Source organism: Phyllobates terribilis, unplaced genomic scaffold (assembly GCF_046119375.1).
Source record: "Phyllobates terribilis strain yellow unplaced genomic scaffold, ASM4611937v1 Scaffold_211__1_contigs__length_3443825, whole genome shotgun sequence".
In the NCBI taxonomy this organism is placed as follows: domain Eukaryota; kingdom Metazoa; phylum Chordata; class Amphibia; order Anura; family Dendrobatidae; genus Phyllobates; species Phyllobates terribilis.
This window is the reverse complement of record NW_027362971.1, coordinates 2,290,643-2,310,000: the sequence shown is the minus strand read 5'-3', so window position 1 is coordinate 2,310,000 and position 19,358 is coordinate 2,290,643. Positions and strand designations below refer to the sequence as shown.

General features: G+C 45.0%; 1 pseudogene; it reads right to left on the bottom strand.

Moving 5' to 3' along the window:
- LOC141213729 (uncharacterized) overlaps positions 1-18,449 on the bottom strand; it is a 60,188-nt pseudogene extending 41,739 nt beyond the window's left edge.
- Between the last annotated feature and the right edge of the window lie 909 nt (positions 18,450-19,358).

Here is a 19,358-nt window from a genome sequence, read left to right as displayed (position 1 = left end):
CTTGAAGCTCATCAAGAGAATGCCAAGAGTGTGCAAAGCAGTCATCAAAGCAAAAAGTGGCTACTTCGAAGAACCTAGAATATAAGACATATTTTCAGTGGTTTCACACTTTTTGTTAAGTATATAATTCCACATGTGTTAATTCATAGTTTTGATGCCTTAAGTGTGAATGTACAATTTTCATAGTCAAGAAAATACAGAATTTTTTTTAAATGAGGTGTGTCCAAACTTTTGGTCTGTACTGTACACACACATATATACATACACACATGTGTGTATATATATATATATATATATATATATATACAGTGCTGGCCAAAAGTATTGGCACCCCTGCAATTCTGTCAGATAATACTCAGTTTCTTCCTGAAAATGATTGCAATCACAAATTCTTTGGTATTATTATCTTCATTTAATTTGCTTGCAAGGAAAAAACACAAAAGAGAATGAAGCAAAAATCAAATCATTGATCATTTCACACAAAACTCCAAAAAAGGGCCGGACAAAAGTATTGGCACCCTCAGCCTAATACTTGGTTGCACAACCTTTAGCCAAAATAACTGCAAACAACCGCTTCCGGTAACCATCAATGAGTTTCTTACAATGCTCTGCTGGAATTGTAGACCATTCTTCTTTGGCAAACTGCTCCAGGTCCCTGATATTTGAAGGGTGCCTTCTCCAAACTGCCATTTTGAGATCTCTCCACAGGTGTTCTATGGGATTCAGGTCTGGACTCATTGCTGGCCACCTTAGAAGTCTCCAGTGCTTTCTCTAAAACTATTTTATAGTGCTTTTGGAAGTGTGTTTTGGGTCATTGTCCTGCTGGAAGACTCATGACCTCTGAGGGAGACCCAGCTTTCTCACACTGGGTCCTACATTATGCTGCAAAATTTGTTGGTAGTCTTCAGACATCATAATGCCATGCACACGGTCAAGCAGTCCAGTGCCAGAGGCAGCAAAGCAACACCAAAACATCAGGGAACCTCCGCCATGTTTGACTGTAGGGACCGTGTTCTTTTCTTCGAATGCCTCTTTTTTTTTCCTGTACACTCTATGTTGATGCTTTTTCCCAAAAAGCTCTACTTTTGTCTCATCTGACCAGAGAACATTCTTCCAAAATGTTTTAGGCCTTCTCAGGTAAGTTTTGGCAAACTCCAGCCTGGCTTTTTTATGTCTCGGGGTAAGAAGTGGGGTCTTCCTGGGTATCCTACCATACAGTCCCTTTTCATTCAGACGCCGACGGATAGTACAGGTTGACACTGTTGTACCCTCGGACAGCAGGGCAGCTTGAACTTGTTTGGATGTTAGTCGAGGTTCTTTAACCACCATCCGCACAATCTTGCGTTGAAATCTCTCGTCAATTTTTCTTTTCCGTCCACATCTAGGGAGGTTAGCCACAGTGCCATGGGCTTTAAACTTCTTGCTGACGCTGCGCACGGAAGACACAGGAACATTCAGGTCTTTGGAGATGGACTTGTAGCCTTGAGATTTCTCATGCTTCCTCACAATTTGGTTTCTAAAGTCCTCAGACAGTTCTTTGGTCTTCTTTCTTTTCTCCTTGCTCAAAGTGGTACACACAAGGACACAGGACAGAGGTTGAGTCAACTTTAATCCATGTTAACTGGCTGAAAGTGTGATTTAGTTATTGCCAACACCTGTTAGGTGCCACAGGTAAGTTACAGGTGCTGTTAATTACATGAATTAGAGAAGCATCACATGATTTTTCAAACGGTGCCAATACTTTTGTCCACCCCCTTTTTTAGGTTTGGTGTGGAATTATATCCAATTTGGCTTTAGGACAATTCTTTTTGTGTTTTTTTCATTGAAGACAAATTAAATGAAGAGAATAATACCAAAGAATTTGTGATTGCAAACATTTTCAGGAAGAAACTGAGTATTATCTGACAGAATTGCAGGGGTGCCAATACTTTTGGCCAGCACTGTATGTGTGTATGTATGTATATATATATATATATATATATATATATATATATATATATGTGTGTATATACAGTTAGGTCCATATATATTTGGACAGAGACAACATTTTTCTAATTTTGGTTCTAGACATTACCACAATGAATTTTAAACAAAACAATTCAGATGCAGTTGAAGTTCAGACTTTCAGCTTTCATTTGAGGGTATCCACATTAAAATTGGATGAAGGGTTTAGGAGTTTCAGCTCCTTAACATTTGCCACCCTGTTTTTAAAGGGGCCAAAAGTAATTGGACAGATTAAATAATTGTAAATAAAATGTTCATTTCTAGTACTTGGTTGAAAACCCTTTGTTGGCAATGACTGCCTGAAGTCTTGAACTCATGGACATCACCAGACGCTGTGTTTCCTCCTTTTTGATGCTCTGCCAGGCCTTCACTGCGGTGGTTTTCAGTTGCTGTTTGATTGTGGGCCTTTCTGTCTGAAGTTTAGTCTTTAACAAGTGAAATGCATGCTCAATTGGGTTGAGATCAGCTGACTGACTTGGCCATTCAAGAATATTCCACTTCTTTGCTTTAATAAACTCCTGGGTTGCTTTGGCTTTATGTTTTGGGTCATTGTCCATCTGTAGTATGAAACGACGACCAATCAGTTTGGCTGCATTTGGCTGGATCTGAGCACACAGTATGGCTCTGAATACATCAGAATTCATTTGGCTGCTTCTGTCCTGTGTCACATCATCAATAAACACTAGTGACCCAGTGCCACTGGCAGCCATGCATGCCCAAGCCATCACACTGCCTCCGCCGTGTTTTACAGATGATGTGGTATGCTTTGGATCATGAGCTGTACCACGCCTTCGCCATACTTTTCTCTTTCCATCAGTCTGGTAGAGGTTGATCTTGGTTTCATCTGTCCAAAGATTGTTCTTCCAGAACTGTGCTGGCTTTTTTAGATGTTATTTAGCAAAGTCCAGTCTAGCCTTTTTATTCTTGATGCTTATGAGTGGCTTGCACCGTGCAGTGAACCCTCTGTATTTACTTTCATGCAGTCTTCTTCTTTATGGTAGATTTGGATATTTATACGCCTACCTCCTGGAGAGTGTTGTTCACTTGGTTGGCTGTTGTGAAGGGTTTCTCTTCACCATGGAGATTATTCTGCGATCATCCACCACTGTTGTCTTCCGTGGGCACCCAGGTCTTTTTGCATTGATGAGTTCACCAGTGCTTTCTTTCTTTCTCAGGATGTACCAAACTGTAGATTTTGCCACTCCTAATATTGCAGCAATTTCTCGGATGGGTTTTTTCTGTTTTTGCAGCTTAAGGATGGCTTGTTTCACCTGCATGGAGAGCTCCTTTGACTGCATGTTTACTTCACAGCAAAACCTTCCAAATGCAAGAACCACACCTCAAATCAACTCCAGGCCTTTTATCTGCTTAATTGAGAATGACATAACGAAGGGATTGCCCACACCTGTCCATGAAATAGCTGTTAGAGCTCTCCTGTTAGGTTTTTTTTTAGTGTGCTGGTCACATGACCATTTTTGCCTATTTAATCCGGCTCCGCCATCCTGGCCTTGCTGGACTTCATTGTATTTACTACTCTTGAGCTAGCTTGGTGCTCTGTTACCGTTCTCTGTTAGTTTTGCTAGGTCTTCTGACCTCTATGCTTTTTGTTGTGTGTTTGTCTTTGACTGCTACTATTTCTGCTAGGAGGTGTCCAACTTATCCCAGTCCCTAGTTCTTGTAGGGATCCCTCCCTCACATCTATAGGTCTTCGTACAGACTAGCCGAGGACTTTAGCGGGTCTGATCGCAGGATCAGGTTCCCCGTTACATCGTAGGGATCTAGTTTAGTTATATTGTAGGGACAGATCTCCTGTCTTTCCTTAGTTCCTGTAGCAGATCATAACAGTAAGTCCAGCCCTAAAAGAAAAAAAAAAGAAAAAAAAAAAAATTTTCTCTAAGGAAAGACCTCCAGTTTTCCATCATGGTCTCGGTTCAAGATTTGGCTCAACGCTTGCAGGGACTCTCTCTGGAGGTGGCCAAGCTCCAACAACACGTGAGTAGCTGTTCTGGAGCGCATTTTGTGGAGCCAAAGGTACGTCTGCCAGATCGATTTTTTGGCAAACAACAAGATTTTTTTTCTTTTAAAAATGCTTGTTTATTGTATTTTCGTTTGAGACTCGGATCCTCTGGTGATGAATCACAGCGCATAGGGTTCATAATGTCACTTTTGCGCAAAGATCCTCAGGGATGGGCCTTCTCCCTCCAACCTAGTGATCCGTGCTTTTGATCAGTGGATAGTTTTTTTTCTGCTTTGGATTTGTTGTACGATGATCCTGATCGTGTCTCATCTGCTGAGTCTGAATTGAGACATCTGAGGCAGGGATCAGGTAATGTGGAAAAATATTGTTCTCACTTCCGTCGGTGGTCTGCCCAGGTGGGGTGGAACGATTCAGCTTTGAAAAGCTTGTTTCTTGCAGGGCTAGGTGAAAGGGTTAAGGATTTACTGATTGCTTATCCCACACCTGGTAACTTGCAGGAGGTAATGCAATTAGCTATACGGGTGGACAGGAAACTGCATGCAAGGGTTAATGAGAGCAAATCCTCTGCTATGTCAGCTCCGAGTCCTGAGAGGGTCTGTGCTGACAATGGAGAGCCGATGGAGATTGGGGCGATGGCACCCCGCTCTCAGGAAAAAGACCGCAGGCTTTCTGAAGGCTTGTGCTTCTATTGCGGAAATTCTGGTCATTTTATTAAGAACTGTGTGCTTCGTATGAAGAAAGAAAAAAAAAAAGGTCAGTCATGCACGTATAGCCTGTTTGAATTCTAAGGGAGTATTCCTATCTGCCACTACTGCTGCTCAGGATGAATTAATTGAATTTCGGCTATTTGTGGATTGTGGTTCTACTCTGAATGTGATTGATGGGGGATTCTTGGAAAAACTTAGATTAGAACCTAAAACTTTGTCATCCCCTATTGCTGTGGTTTCTGTTGATGGCTCTCCCTTGAAGAGTGTTACTCATAAGGTCTGTGAATTTCCCCTCACTATTAATGGTATTCATCAAGAGAATTTGGATTTGGTGGTATTGGATAATTTGCCTTCTCCAGTAATATTGGGGTTACCCTGGTTAAAATTGCACAATCCTGTACTGGATTGGTCTACCAATGAAATTAAGTCCTGGGGCCCTAAGTGTTATGACAAGTGTTGTAACGTGCGTATTGCTGCGGTGGAAAAAGGGGAATTACCTGTACCTATTCAGGATTTTTGGAGAGTTTTTTCTGAGGAGGAGTCACAAATTTTGCCTCCCCATAGAGACTATGATTGTACCATTGAATTTGTCCCTGGAGCGACTCTTCCTAAAAGTCGTTTATTTAATCTTACTATTCCTGAGAGAAAGGCTTTGGAGGAATACATACAGACAAGCTTGGCCGCTGGTCACATTAGGCCTTCCAAGTCTCCTGTGGCTGTTGGATTTTTTTTTGTGAAAAAAAAAGATGGCGGTTTACGTCCTTGTCTGGACTTTCGTGAGATTAATAAAATTACTGTACGCAATCCTTACCCACTGCCATTGATTCCTGATTTATTTAACCAGTTAGTGGGGGCCAAGTGGTTCTCTAAAATTGATCTCCGGGGGGCATACAATTTGTTGCGCATGAAGGAGGGTGATGAATGGAAGACTGCTTTTAACACTCCTGTGGGTCATTTTGAGAATCTGGTTATGCCTTTTGGTCTTACCAATGCTCCAGCATTTTTTCAGAATCTTATTAATGACATCCTTAGACCTTTAATCGGCAAAAATGTGGTTGTGTATTTGGATGACATTCTGATTTATTCGCCTGATCTGGAGTCTCATTGGCGGAGCGTACGTGAGGTATTACAGTTATTAATGGACAATTCGCTTTTTGCTAAGCTGGAGAAATGTGAGTTCGCTGTACAGAAAATTAGTTTTTTGGGCTACATTATCTCCAGTGAAGGTTTTGAAATGGACCTGGTTAAAGTTCAAGCTGTGCAGGAATGGCCTAGGCCTATTGGTTTGAAATCGATACAGAGGTTTTTGGGTTTCGCCAATTATTACAGAAAATTCATAAAAAAATTTTCTATTATTGTCAAACCACTGACCGATCTCACCAGGAAAGGTGCTAATGCGGTTCAGTGGACTTCTGAGGCCATTGAAGCTTTTGTGTTTCTAAAGGAGAGGTTCACCTCTGCTCCCATCCTTATGCAGCCTGATGTGACTAAGCCGTTTTTGGTTGAGGTTGATGCTTCTTCTGTGGGGGTCGGTGCAGTGTTGTCTCAGGAAAGCAAGGATGGAGTACATCCCTGTGCCTTTTTTTCAAAAATATTTTCTGAGACTGAACTTAATTACGATATTGGTAATTGGGAATTGCTGGCGATTAAACTCGAATTTGAACACTGGCGTCACCTCTTGGAAGGTGCTGAATTTCCCATTCAGGTTTTCACTGATCATAAAAATCTGATCTATCTTGATGCTGCCAAGCGCTTGAATGCCCGTCAGGCTAGGTGGGCACTTTTTTTCTCGCGGTTTAATTTTTCCGTTACTTACATCCCGGGTACCAAGAATGTTAAAGCGGATGCTTTGTCTTGTAGCTTTTCTCCCATGTTCAGTGCTGAGGAAGAGGAGAGCATTTTACAAGAAGGTGTTGTGATTGCTGCTTTGGACTCCGTTTTGGAGGATGAGATTCTTAAAGCTCAGGAGAATGCTCCATCTAACACTCCCCATGGGAGGTTGTTTGTGCCTAGGACCTTTAGGAGAGATTTGTTTGTTGAGTGTCATGAGTCTCGGTTGGCAGGTCATCCAGGAATTTCTGAGACCAAGAGACTTGTGGGTCGCAGTTTTTGGTGGCCTGGATGGCAGAAGGAAGTCATTAAGTGGGTGCGCCAATGTACTGTGTGTGCTAGATCCAAGTCTTCGCATGCTCCTGCTGCGGGGTTGCTTTGCCCTCTGGAGGTTCCTAGTGCACCTTGGACACATCTGGCTATGGACTTTATTACTGACCTTCCCCCCTCTGAAGGTTTCACGGTCATCTGGGTGGTCGTGGACCGTTTTAGCAAGATGTGTCACTTGGTTCCCTTCATCAAACTGCCTTGCGCTAAGACACTCGCTAAGGCCTTTGTCAAGGAAATTGTCAGACTACATGGGGTTCCTACTGACATTGTTTCTGATAGGGGACCTCAGTTCGTGGCTCGTTTTTGGCGTGCCTTTTGTGACAGGTTGGGAGTTTATTTGTCGTTTTCATCCGGATATCATCCTGAGTCTAATGGCCAGACAGAAAGGAAGAACCAGGATGTTGAGCAGTTCTTGCGTTGTTTTGTGGCAGACAATCAAGAGGGGTGGTCTGAGTTTCTGCCACTTGCTGAATTTGCTCTTAACAACCATACATCCTCTTCTGCTGGGTGTTCGCCTTTTTTTTTGTTGTTCTGGGAGACATCCGTCGTTTGGGTCATTCTCCAAATTGGTATCGGCTGTGCCTGAGGAGGAGAGTTTTTCCGGTGATTTGGAGAGAGTTTGGACGGATGTGCGTGGTAATCTTCAGGAGGCTAGCAAAAAATCTAAGAGGTACTTTGATAGGAAACGGCAAGAGGTTTTGTTTGCTGTTGGTGACATGGTTTGGTTGTCCTCTAAGAATCTGCGATTGAGGATTCCTTCTAAAAAATTGGGTCCCAAGTTCGTAGGGCCCTTTAAGGTGCTTCAGATAGTTAACCAATCTGCTGTTAGGTTGGAGGTTCCTACGTCCTGGAAGATTAACCCGGTGTTTCATGTTTCTCTGTTGAAAAAAGCTGATGTGTCGGATGGTGACGCCTCTGCCACTGTTCCTCCGGTGGTGGAGGACGGGGAATATGAAATTTCCCGCATCCTAAATTCTAGACGGTATAGAGGGAGTTTGCAGTATCTCGACGCTTGGAAGGGTTTCGGACCTGAGGATAACTCATGGGTGAGGGCGGATGATGTTTCTGCTTCCAGACTTGTCAGAGCGTTTCACAGGAGGTTTCCTGATAAGCCTGGGCCTAGGGGATCCGGAGGATCCTCTTAGAAGAGGGGGTACTGTTAGAACTCTCCTGTTAGGTTTTTTTTTAGTTTGCTGGTCACATGACTATTTTTGCCTATTTAATCCGGCTCCGCCCTCCTGGCCTTGCTGGACTTCATTGTATTTACTACTCTTGAGCTAGCTTGGTGCTCTGTTACCGTTCTCTGTTAGTTTTGCTTTTTGTTGTGTGTTTGTCTTTGACTGCTACTATTTCTGCTAGGAGGTGTCCAACTTATCCCAGTCCCTAGTTCTTGTAGGGATCCCTCCCTCACATCTATAGGTCTTCGTACAGACTAGCCGAGGACTTTAGCGGGTCTGACCGCAGGATCAGGTTCCCCGTTACATCGTAGGGATCTAGTTTAGTTATATTATAGGGACAGATCTCCTGTCTTTCCTTAGTTCCTGTAGCAGATCATAACAATAGCTTTGGAGTCAATTGTCCAATTACTTTTGGTCCCTTTAAAAACAGGGTGGCACATGTTAAGGAGCTGAAACTCCTAAACCCTTCATCCAATTTTAATGTGGATACCCTCAAATGAAAGCTGAAAGTCTGAACTTCAACTGCATCTGAATTGTTTTGTTTAAAATTCATTGTGGTAATGTCTAGAACCAAACTTAGAAAAATGTTGTCTCTGTCCAAATATATATGGACCTAACTGTATATGTGTGTGTGTGTGTGTATATATATGTGTGTGTATACGTGTGTGTGTATATGTGTGTGTGTATGTGTATTCTGAATGAATGAAATATTCTCATTGAATACTTTGTTCTGTACAAAGTTGAATATGCTGACAACAAAATCACACAAAAATCATCAATGGAAATCAAATTTATTAACCAATGGAGGCCTGGATTTGGAGTCACCCCCAAAATTAAAGTGGAAAAACTCACTACAGGCTGATCCAACTTTGATGTAATGTCCTTAAAACAAGTCAAAGGCTCAGTATTTTGTGCGGCCTCCACGTGCCTGTATGACCTCCCTACAACGCCTGGGCATGCTCCTGATGAGGTTGCGGATGGTTTTCCTGTGGGATCTCCTCCCAGACCTGGACTAAAGCATCCGCCAACTCCTGGACAGTCTGTGGTGCAATGTGACGTTGGTGGATGGAGCGAGACATGATGTCCCAGATGTGCTCAATCAGATTCAGGTCTGGGGAACGGGCGGGCCTGTCCATAGCTTCAATGCCTTCATCTTGCAGGAACTGCTGACACACTCCAGCCACATGAGGTCTGGCATTGTCCTGCATTAGGAGGAACCCAGGGCCAACCTCACCAGCATATGGTCTCACAAGAGGTCTGAGAATCTCATCTCAGCACCTAATGGCAGACAGGCTACCTCTGGCGAGCACATGGAGGGCTGTGTGGCCCTCCAAAGAAATGCCACCCCACACCATTACTGACCCACTGCCAAACCGGTCATGCTGAAGGATGTTGCAGGCAGCAGATCGCTCTCCACGGCGTCTCCAGACTCTGTCACATGTGCTCAGTGTGAACCTGCTTTCACCTGTGAAGAGCACAGGGCGCCAGTGGCGACTTTGCCAATCCTGGTGTTCTGTGGTAAATGCCAAGCGTTCTGCACGATGTTGGGCTGTGAGCACAACCCCCATCTGTGGACGTCGGGCCCTCATACCACCCTCATGGAGTCAGTTTCTAACCATTTGTGCAGACACATGCACATTTGTGGCCTGCTGGAGGTCATTTTGCAGGGCTCTGGCAGTGCTCCTCCTGTTCCTCTTTGCACAAAGGCGGAGGTAGCGGTCCTGCTGCTGGGTTGTTGCCCTCCTACGGCCCCCTCCATGTCTCCTGGTGTACTGGCCTGTCTCCTGGTAGCGCCTCCAGCCTCTGGACACTACGCTGACAGACACAGCAAACCTTCTTGCCACAGCTCGCATTGATGTGCCATCCTTTAAGAGCTACACTACCTGAGCAACTTCTGTGGGTTGTAGAGTCCGTCTCATGCTACCACGAGTGTGAAATCACAACCAACATTCAAAAGTGACCAAAAGATCAGCCGGAAAGCATTGGTACTGAGATGAAGTCTGTGGTCCCAACCTGCAGAACCACTCCTTTATTGACGGTGTCTTGATAATTGCCAATAATTTCCATCTATTGTCTATTCCATTTGCACAACAGCATGTGAAATTCACTGTCAATCAGTATTGCTTCCTAAGTGGACAGTTTGATTTCACAGAAGTTTGATTTACTTGGAGTTATATTCTGTTGTTTAAGTGTTCCCTTTATTTTTTTGAGCAGTATATATTATATATACACACACATAATATATATATATATATATATATATACATATATTGTGAGGTAGCACTATTCATCACGCTGGGGGCATTCGCTTCACTGGATCATTTAAAGTGTTATGTTCTGCTACCAGAGCTAAGGAAAGAGAGGAGATCTGTCCCTACGATAGAACTCAGCTAAATCCCTATGATGTAACAGGGAACCTGATCCTGCGATCAGACCTGCTAAAGTCCTAAGCTAGTCTGTACGGAGACCTATAGATGTGGGGAAGGAATCCCTACAAGTACTAAGGACTGGGAGGAATATGGGACACCTCCTAACAGAAATAGTAGCAGACAGACGAACAAACAAAATATATAGAACATAGAGGTCAGAAGACCAAGCAAACTAACAGAGCAAGACACAGAGCACAGGCTAGCTAGAAAGTAGATATACAATGAAGTCCAGCAAAGCCAGAAGGGCGGAGCAGGATTAAATAGGCCAACAAGGTCATGTGACCAGCAAAGGAAAAAAAACCTAAGAGCAAGGTTCTAACAGTACCCCCCCTTCTAAGAGGATCCTCCGGATCCCCTAGGACCAGGCTTATCAGGAAATCTCCTGTGAAACGCTCTGATAAGTCTGGACGCGGAAACATCATCCGACCTGACCCAAGAGTTATCCTCGGGACCGAAACCTTTCCAGGCCACAACATACTGCAAACTACCTCTATACCGTCTAGAGTTAAGGATGCGAGAAATTTCATATTCCCCGTCCTCCACCACCGGAGGAACAGAGGCAGAGGCGTCACAATCCGATACAACAGCTTTTTTCAACAGAGAGACATGAAATACCGGATTAATTCTCCAGGAGGTAGGAACCTCCAACCTAACAGCAGATTGGTTGACAACCTGAAGCACCTTAAAGGGCCCTACAAACTTGGGACCCAATTTCTTTGAAGGAATCCTCAACCGCAGATTCCTAGAGGACAACCAAACCATGTCACCAACAGCGAACAAAACCTCCTGTCGTTTCCTATCAAAGTAGTCTTTAGATTTTCTGTTGGCCTCCTGAAGATTACCACGCACATCCGTCCAAACTCTCTCCAAATCACCGGAAAAATTCTCCTCCTCAGGCACGGCAGATCCCAACTTGGAGAACGACCCAAACGACGGATGTCTCCCAGAACAACAAAAAAAAGGCGAACAACCAGCAGAAGAAGATGTATGATTGTCCAGAGCAAATTCAGCAAGTGGCAGAAACTCAGACCACCCCTCTTGATTGTCTGCCACAAAACAACGCAAGAACTGCTCAACATCCTGGTTTTTCCTTTCTGTCTGGCCATTAGATTCAGGATGATATCCGGACGAGAACGACAAATGAACTCCCAACCTATCACAAAAGGCACGCCAAAAACGAGCCACGAACTGAGGACCCCTATCAGAAACAATGTCAGTAGGAACGCCATGAAGTCTGACAATTTCCTTGACAAAGGCCTTAGCGAGAGTTTTAGCGCAGGGCAGTTTGACGAAAGGAACCAAGTGACACATCTTGCTAAAACGGTCCACGACCACCCAGATGACAGTAAAACCCTCAGAGGGGGGAAGGTCAGTTATAAAGTCCATAGCCAAATGTGTCCAAGGAGCACTGGGAACCTCCAAAGGACAAAGCAACCCCGCAGCAGGAGTATGTGAGGACTTAGATCTAGCACATATAGTACATTGACGCACCCACTTAATGACTTCCTTCTGCCATCCAGGCCACCAAAAACTGCGACCCACCAGTCTCTTGGTCTCAGAGATTCCGGGATGACCTGCCAACCGAGATTCGTGACACTCAACAAACAAATCTCTCCTAAAGGTCCCAGGCACAAACAACCTCCCATGAGGAGTGTTAGAAGGGGCATTCTCCTGTGCTTTAAGAATCTCATTTTCCAAAACGGAGTCCAAAGCAGCTATCACAACACCTTCTTGTAAAATGTTCTCCTCTTTCTCAGCACCGACTATGGGAGAAAAACTGCGAGACAAGGCATCCGCCTTAACATTCTTAGTACCAGGGATGTAAGTAACGGAGAAATTAAACCGCGAGAAAAACAGTGCCCACCTAGCCTGACGGGCATTCAGGCGCTTGGCAGCATCAAGATATATCAGATTTTTATGATCCGTAAGAACCTGAACGGGAAATTCCGCACCTTCCAAGAAGTGGCGCCAGTGTTCAAATGCGAGTTTAATAGCCAATAATTCCCGATTACCAATATCGTAATTCAGTTCAGTCTCCGAAAATTTTTTTGAAAAAAAGGCACAGGGATGTAATCCATCCCCGTTATCCTGAGACAATACTGCGCCAATCCCCACAGAGGAAGCATCAACCTCAACCAAAAACGGCCTAGTAACATCAGGCTGCATAAGGATGGGAGCAGAGGTGAACCTCTCCTTGAGATACACAAAAGCTTCAATGGCCTCAGAAGACCACTGAACCGCATCAGCACCTTTCCTGGTGAGATCAGTCAGAGGTTTGACAATACTAGAAAATTTTTTAATGAATTTTCTATAGTAATTGGCGAAACCCAAAAACCTCTGTATCGATTTCAAACCAATAGGCCTAGGCCATTCCTGCACAGCCTGAACCTTAACCGGATCCATCTCAAAACCTTTGCTGGAGATAATGTAGCCCAAAAAACTAATTCTCTGTACAGCGAACTCACATTTCTCCAGCTTAGCAAAAAGCGAATTGTCCATTAATAACTGTAATACCTCACGCACGCTCCGCCAATGAGACTCCAGATCCGGCGAATAAATCAAAATGTCATCCAAATACACAACCACATTTTTACCGATCAAAGGTCTAAGGATGTCATTAATCAGATTCTGAAAAAATGCAGGAGCATTAGTAAGACCAAAAGGCATAACCAGATTCTCAAAATGACCCACAGGAGTGTTAAAAGCAGTCTTCCATTCGTCACCCTCCTTCATGCGCAACAGATTGTATGCCCCCTTAAGGTCAATTTTAGAGAACCACTTGGCCCCCATTAACTGGTTAAACAGATCAGGAATCAATGGCAGTGGGTAAGGATTGCGTACAGTAATTTTGTTAATCTCACGAAAATCCAGACAAGGACGTAAACCGCCGTCCTTTTTTTTTACAAAAAAAAATCCAACCGCCACAGGAGACTTAGAGGGCCTAATGTGACCGGCGGCCAAACTTGTCTGTATGTATTCCTCCAAAGCCTTCCTCTCAGGAATAGTAAGGTTAAATAAACGACTTTTAGGAAGAGTCGCTCCAGGGACAAATTCAATAGAACAATCACAGTCTCTATGAGGAGGCAAAACCTGCGATTCCTTCTCAGAAAAAACTCTCCAAAAATCCTGAATAGGAACAGGCAATTCTCCCCTATCCAAAGCTGCAATACGCCCATTACAACACTTGTCATAACATTTATGGCTCCAGGATTTAATTTCACTGGTAGACCAATCCAGTACAGGATTGTGAAATTTTAACCAGGGCAATCCCAATATTACTGGAGAAGGCAAGTTATTCAACACTACCAAATCCAATTTCTCATGGTGAACACCATTAATAGTGAGAGGAAATTCACAGACCTTGAGAGTAATATTCTTCAAAGGGGAACCATCCACAGAAACCACAGCAATGGGGGATGATAAAGGTTCAGGTTTTAAATTGAGTTTTTCCACGAATCCCCCATCAATAACATTCAGAGTAGACCCACAATCGACAAACACCCGAAATTCCATTAATTTTTCCTGAGCAATCGTGGAAGCAGCTAAAAATACACCCTTGGAATTTAAACAGACAATACGGGCATGACTGACCATTTTTTTTTCTTTCTTCATACGAAGCTCACAGCCTTTAATCAAATGACCAGATTTTCCGCAATAGAAACACAAGCCTTCAAAAAATCGACGGTCTTTTTCTTGAGAGCGAGGTGCCACCGATCCAATCTCCATCGGTTCACCACTGTTAGTACACACATTCTCATAACCAGAAACTGACATAGCAGAGGATTTGCTCTCATTAACCCTTGCACGCAGTCTTCTATCCACCCGTATAGCTAATTGCATAGCCTGTTGCAAATCTTCAGGTGTAGGATAAGCAATTAGCAGGTCTTTAACCCTTTCACTGAGCCCAGCAAGAAATAGACTTTTCAGAGCAGAATCGTTCCACCCTGTTTGAGTAGACCAACGACGGAAATGAGTACAATATTTTTCCACATTACCTGATCCTTGTTTTAAACGTCTCAACTCAGTCTCAGCTGATGCGACACGGTCAGGATCATCATATAATAGTCCCAAAGCAGAAAAAAAACTATCCACTGATCTGAAGCATGTATCACTAGGTTGCAAAGAAAAGGCCCACTCCTGAGGCTCTTTGCGCAAAAGTGACATTATGAACCCTACGCGCTGGGATTCATCCCCAGAGGACTTAGGTCTCAAACGAAAATACAATAAGCAAGCATTTTTGAATGAAAAAAATTCTCGGTGTTCACCAAAAAATAAATCCGGCAAACATACCTTAGGCTCCAAGAAATGTGCTCCAGGACAGTTACTCACGTGCTGACGGAGCTCGGCCACCTCCAGAGAGAGTCCCTGCAGGCGATGAACCAAATCCTGAACCGACACCATGATGGAACAGAAAAATCTTTCCTTAGAGAATTTGCTGGCTGGACTTACTGTTATGTTCTGCTACCAGAGCTAAGGAAAGAGAGGAGATCTGTCCCTACGATAGAACTCAGCTAAATCCCTACGATGTAACAGGGAACCTGATCCTGCGATCAGACCTGCTAAAGTCCTAAGCTAGTCTGTACGGAGACCTATAGATGTGGGGAAGGAATCCCTACAAGTACTAAGGACTGGGAGGAATATGGGACACCTCCTAACAGAAATAGTAGCAGACAGACGAACAAACAAAATATATAGAACATAGAGGTCAGAAGACCAAGCAAACTAACAGAGCAAGACACAGAGCACAGGCTAGCTAGAAAGTAGATATACAATGAAGTCCAGCAAAGCCAGAAGGGCGGAGCAGGATTAAATAGGCCAACAAGGTCATGTGACCAGCAAAGGAAAAAAAAACTAAGAGCAAGGTTCTAACATAAAGCACACATGCAACGTCTTTCTGGTATTTCACAGTCCAGCAGTTTATTACACCTCATAAACTGCACATAACATAGTCCATCTCAGTGGCTCACCGACATATTACACATATAATGTCCAAGAGCCTTTCCAGTGACAGATATGTCCACTTGGCTCCCGATACAGCCTTCAGCAAGGTAACAATATAAATGTCCACATCAAGCAGCGTTTTTACCGTTGCCGGGTTTTAGCTGCTTCTCTCAGCTCGGTTCTGCCACCGCTGTGGCTTTAAGGCTTCCCAGACATAGTGTCCAAGCCACGTGCCTTCAAAAGGCTACGGGTATCCTAGATCCAGCCTCTACCTTCCAGGCTTCGCCAGGCCTCACCAGGCCTCTCTCTTCCAGCCTCTCCAGGCTAATGGTGTCATTACATTACAGTAATGCCGCAAGTCGCTGCATTACATATCCCCCCCCCCCCTGTTCAAACTTGTGGGGTTGAACACATAATATACACAATCACATTATAACCCACAGTTCACACAGAGACTATGTACTTGACAATTGCGCTGCTCAGCCCCTGGAACATTAGTCATCGACATTAGCCCATTCCTTAGGGACCTACCATTTGTCATTGTCACTGACTTCGTCAAGTCGCATTTCCGGGTCGTAACCTTGTCAGACCTCCCCCGCTCCCAGCGGTCAGTCGTAACCTTGTCAGACCTCCCCCGCTCCCAGCGGTCAATACAGCAGTATTACTCACATGTCCTTGTATCTAAGGTCCGGTTAGACTCTGTACTGTCCCGTACTCTATTGGGTCATTTGTATGGGCCTCTCAGACCTGAGTTACTGGAGGTCTCACTATCTCTAAACCCACACCCATTACTCTCAGGACATCTTGAAAGGTCTCTAACTTCAGCTGTAGCTGTTCTTTTATTTAGGGGGCTCTTTCTCTGTCTGGTCTCACAATTTCTAGACGGCTGCCACCTTCTGCTGCTCAGGCGATGCTGCCTTTCCATTCGCAGTCTGGCGAGATTCAACTGTTCTACCTCTCGTAGGTAGGTCACTCGGTACTCCATCAGCATTCGTATATATGCAAGATTTTCTTCCGTTCCTACAGCGGAGAATGACACCATGCCGCCTTCATCTGGTATCCAGTCCTGACGATCACGTGGACTGCTTACTTTCATCACACCAGACTTCTTTACCATCATTTGCATGGCTTGACCATTTCTCCCAATGAGCTTTCTTATCAGAGCATGAGGCACCCGGATGACCTCTTCACGCAGACTTTGAGCTTTTCTCATAAGCTCCAGTTGTCTAATGGCTTGTTCTGTCTTCAACTGGACAAACCGCTTTGTGCGAATACATCGCCAGTACATGTCACTTAGGATCGCCACCCTCTTCACTGTGACTTCGGTCGTGGACAGGACCACCAGCTGTTTAGCTTCTGAGGTCGAGTACACCTTACAGGCTCCCACGGCCTTCTTAAACTCTTCATGCACTGACTCTCTGGTGCATTCTTCTCTCAAATCTTCGGGTACATCAATGAGGCACTTGTACCGAGACGTTTCTGTCTCACTAGTGGTGTCCAAATGATCATCTGGCTCAGGTTTCAGGGACAACTGACTTTCAGCTTCTTCACCCTGTATGCTTCCCCTGAGCTGACTCACAGCTATGAACTCAAGAATTCTCATCTTGACCACTTCTATTTCATACTTATCTTCTTTTAACACCCTCTCAGCTCTCCTGAGGTCCACCTTCTCCAAGGAGGCCTCGTTCGCTGATTGGTATTTTGCCAGGCGACCTTGGAGCTCGACAACTTCTTCCTCTAGCTCAGCCACTCGCCTCTCTGCAACCCATCTCTGAAGCTCTTCCGGCTTCAACTGCTCCTTTAACAGTAGAGTTATCTCAGACCTCTCTGTCTCCAATGCGCCCACTCGGCTCTCGACAGCCAGTCTCTCAAGCTTCTCTTGCTTCAAATGGGCTTGTAGCAACTCCTTGAGCTCTTTGATCTCGGCTTTTACATCCACCGAATCACCCAAGCTTGCATTATTCAAAGAGGCATTTGCTTCATACCTCCTTTCTCCGATAGACTCCTCCATCCTGAAGATTCTATCCTTAAGGCACGTCTCTGCCCTTTGGAGATCATCACAGAATGTCTGCAGCTCCTTCACCTGAGCTTCCAGACCTAGGGTCTTTCTGCGGAGATCATCATTTTCATCACGGGTGTCCTGCAGAGTGGTCTCAACCACTTGGCGCATGTGGTCTGCATCCGCCTTATCATCCTCTAGTTTTTCCTTAACCTTGAGGAGATCCTCATAGTCTCTCTTGATTTGTTGCAGTTCCCTATTGAACTTTTCATGCCTCTTTTCGGCCTCTTTCAGGGCGGATAGCTCCCGGTCTCGCGGGTACAGAGAGTCCACCAGCCGCTCCTTCTCCTGCATTAGAGGCTTTACTTGGTCCTGGAATTGCTGCAGCTCCCTCATGAGTTCACTATGCTCCTTCTTGGATTCACACAGCTCCCGGTTGAACTGTTCGCGCAGTCGTTCTAGGTCTTGATCACGTCCAGAAACTTCATCCTGCAGCGCCCCTTTTAAGGCAGATAGCTCCCTATCCCTCTGGTATAGACCCTCATCCAGCCTTTGCTTCTCCTGCATCAGCTGCTTCACCTGCTCCTGAAATCTCTGCACTTCCTTTGAGACCTCTGCTTCTTCTGCATCCGCAGAGCCTTTCTTCACTTGGTGCAGCCCTAACTGTACCAGGGAGAAACGATCATTCATATCGTGCAGCTCATCTTCAAACACCGCTTTGTCAAACTTCAACCGAACAACCTCCTCTTGGGTTCTGCGGAGGTCCTCTTTAATTTTCTGGAACATCTCCTTCCATTTGTTGATTTCGTCGCTGCTTTCCTCCAGCTTTTGCTGCAAGTTCCTCACACCCTGGTTTATTTTCTGCCGTTGAGACTCCAGGCTCCGCAGGTCTGGGGACCCGTTCTCCAGGTTTTCCCTTCGTTGCTGCACGTCACTCTGATACTGCTGCCTGATAGGCTCCAGCTCTTGGTCATGACTGGCCGCCTCCTTTTTCAGGGCCGTCAGATCCTAATCCTTCTGTCTCAGTACTGTACCGGAGGTTGCTACTGGCATCGTCACCTCCTCTTCTGCCTCTAAAGGAGGATCCACACTTGGAACAAAGGCACACAGCATTACATTTTCTTTATTTTCACTTTCAGCAAAGACTACAGGAGCAACCTTTTTGTGGCCCTTACGCCGATGACGAGAGGGGGACTTTCTCCCCTCGTCTAGCCCCTCCTGACTGAACTCTCTTTCTACTTTCATAGCGTCACCGTCAGTTGTGGGGTCTGTGTCACTCCCCATGGTGTCGTGGACCAGCAAGTCACCTCCCACCTTGACGTCAACCCCTTCTAGTGGAGGTACCCCGTTATCAATGGTCAAATTGTCATTTTTAGGCCATACCAACCCACAACCAGTAACACATTTTGGTTTTCTATGCTCCACGCTCTTTTGAAAATCCGCCTCCTTTTTAGACTCCGCCCCCTTTTGGACAACCACACCTAAATGGGGTACTTTAACAAAAAAAAACGCAACAGTCTTAGGACTCAGTTCACAACATCTCTTACCATCTCCCCGGGCACTCTGGGATAATACTGGCGCCCCCAGAGAGTTCACAGAATGGTCCACTGCCGCCACTCTACACGGTGCCAACAGCTCCTGCCGTTCCTGCACCATGTCCTGTAGACGTTTCTCAAATACCTGCTGCGATTTTAACCGGCACTTTAATCGCTCAAATAGATTGAGTCTCATTTGCTGCTCCGTTCACAGCCATCGCGGTACGCTGATCACACTAGACACTTCACACGGCTATTCCCGGAAAAATTTTCATGGCCCCACCAAGCCACAGCAAACCAGGTTTGGGTGCGACGACAATTTTCGTAACCCCGCCGAGTTACAGCCAGATCCTTTAATCTTCGCGGCCCCGCCGAGCCACAGCAAACCAGGTTTGGGTGCGATGACAATTTTCGTAACCCCGCCGAG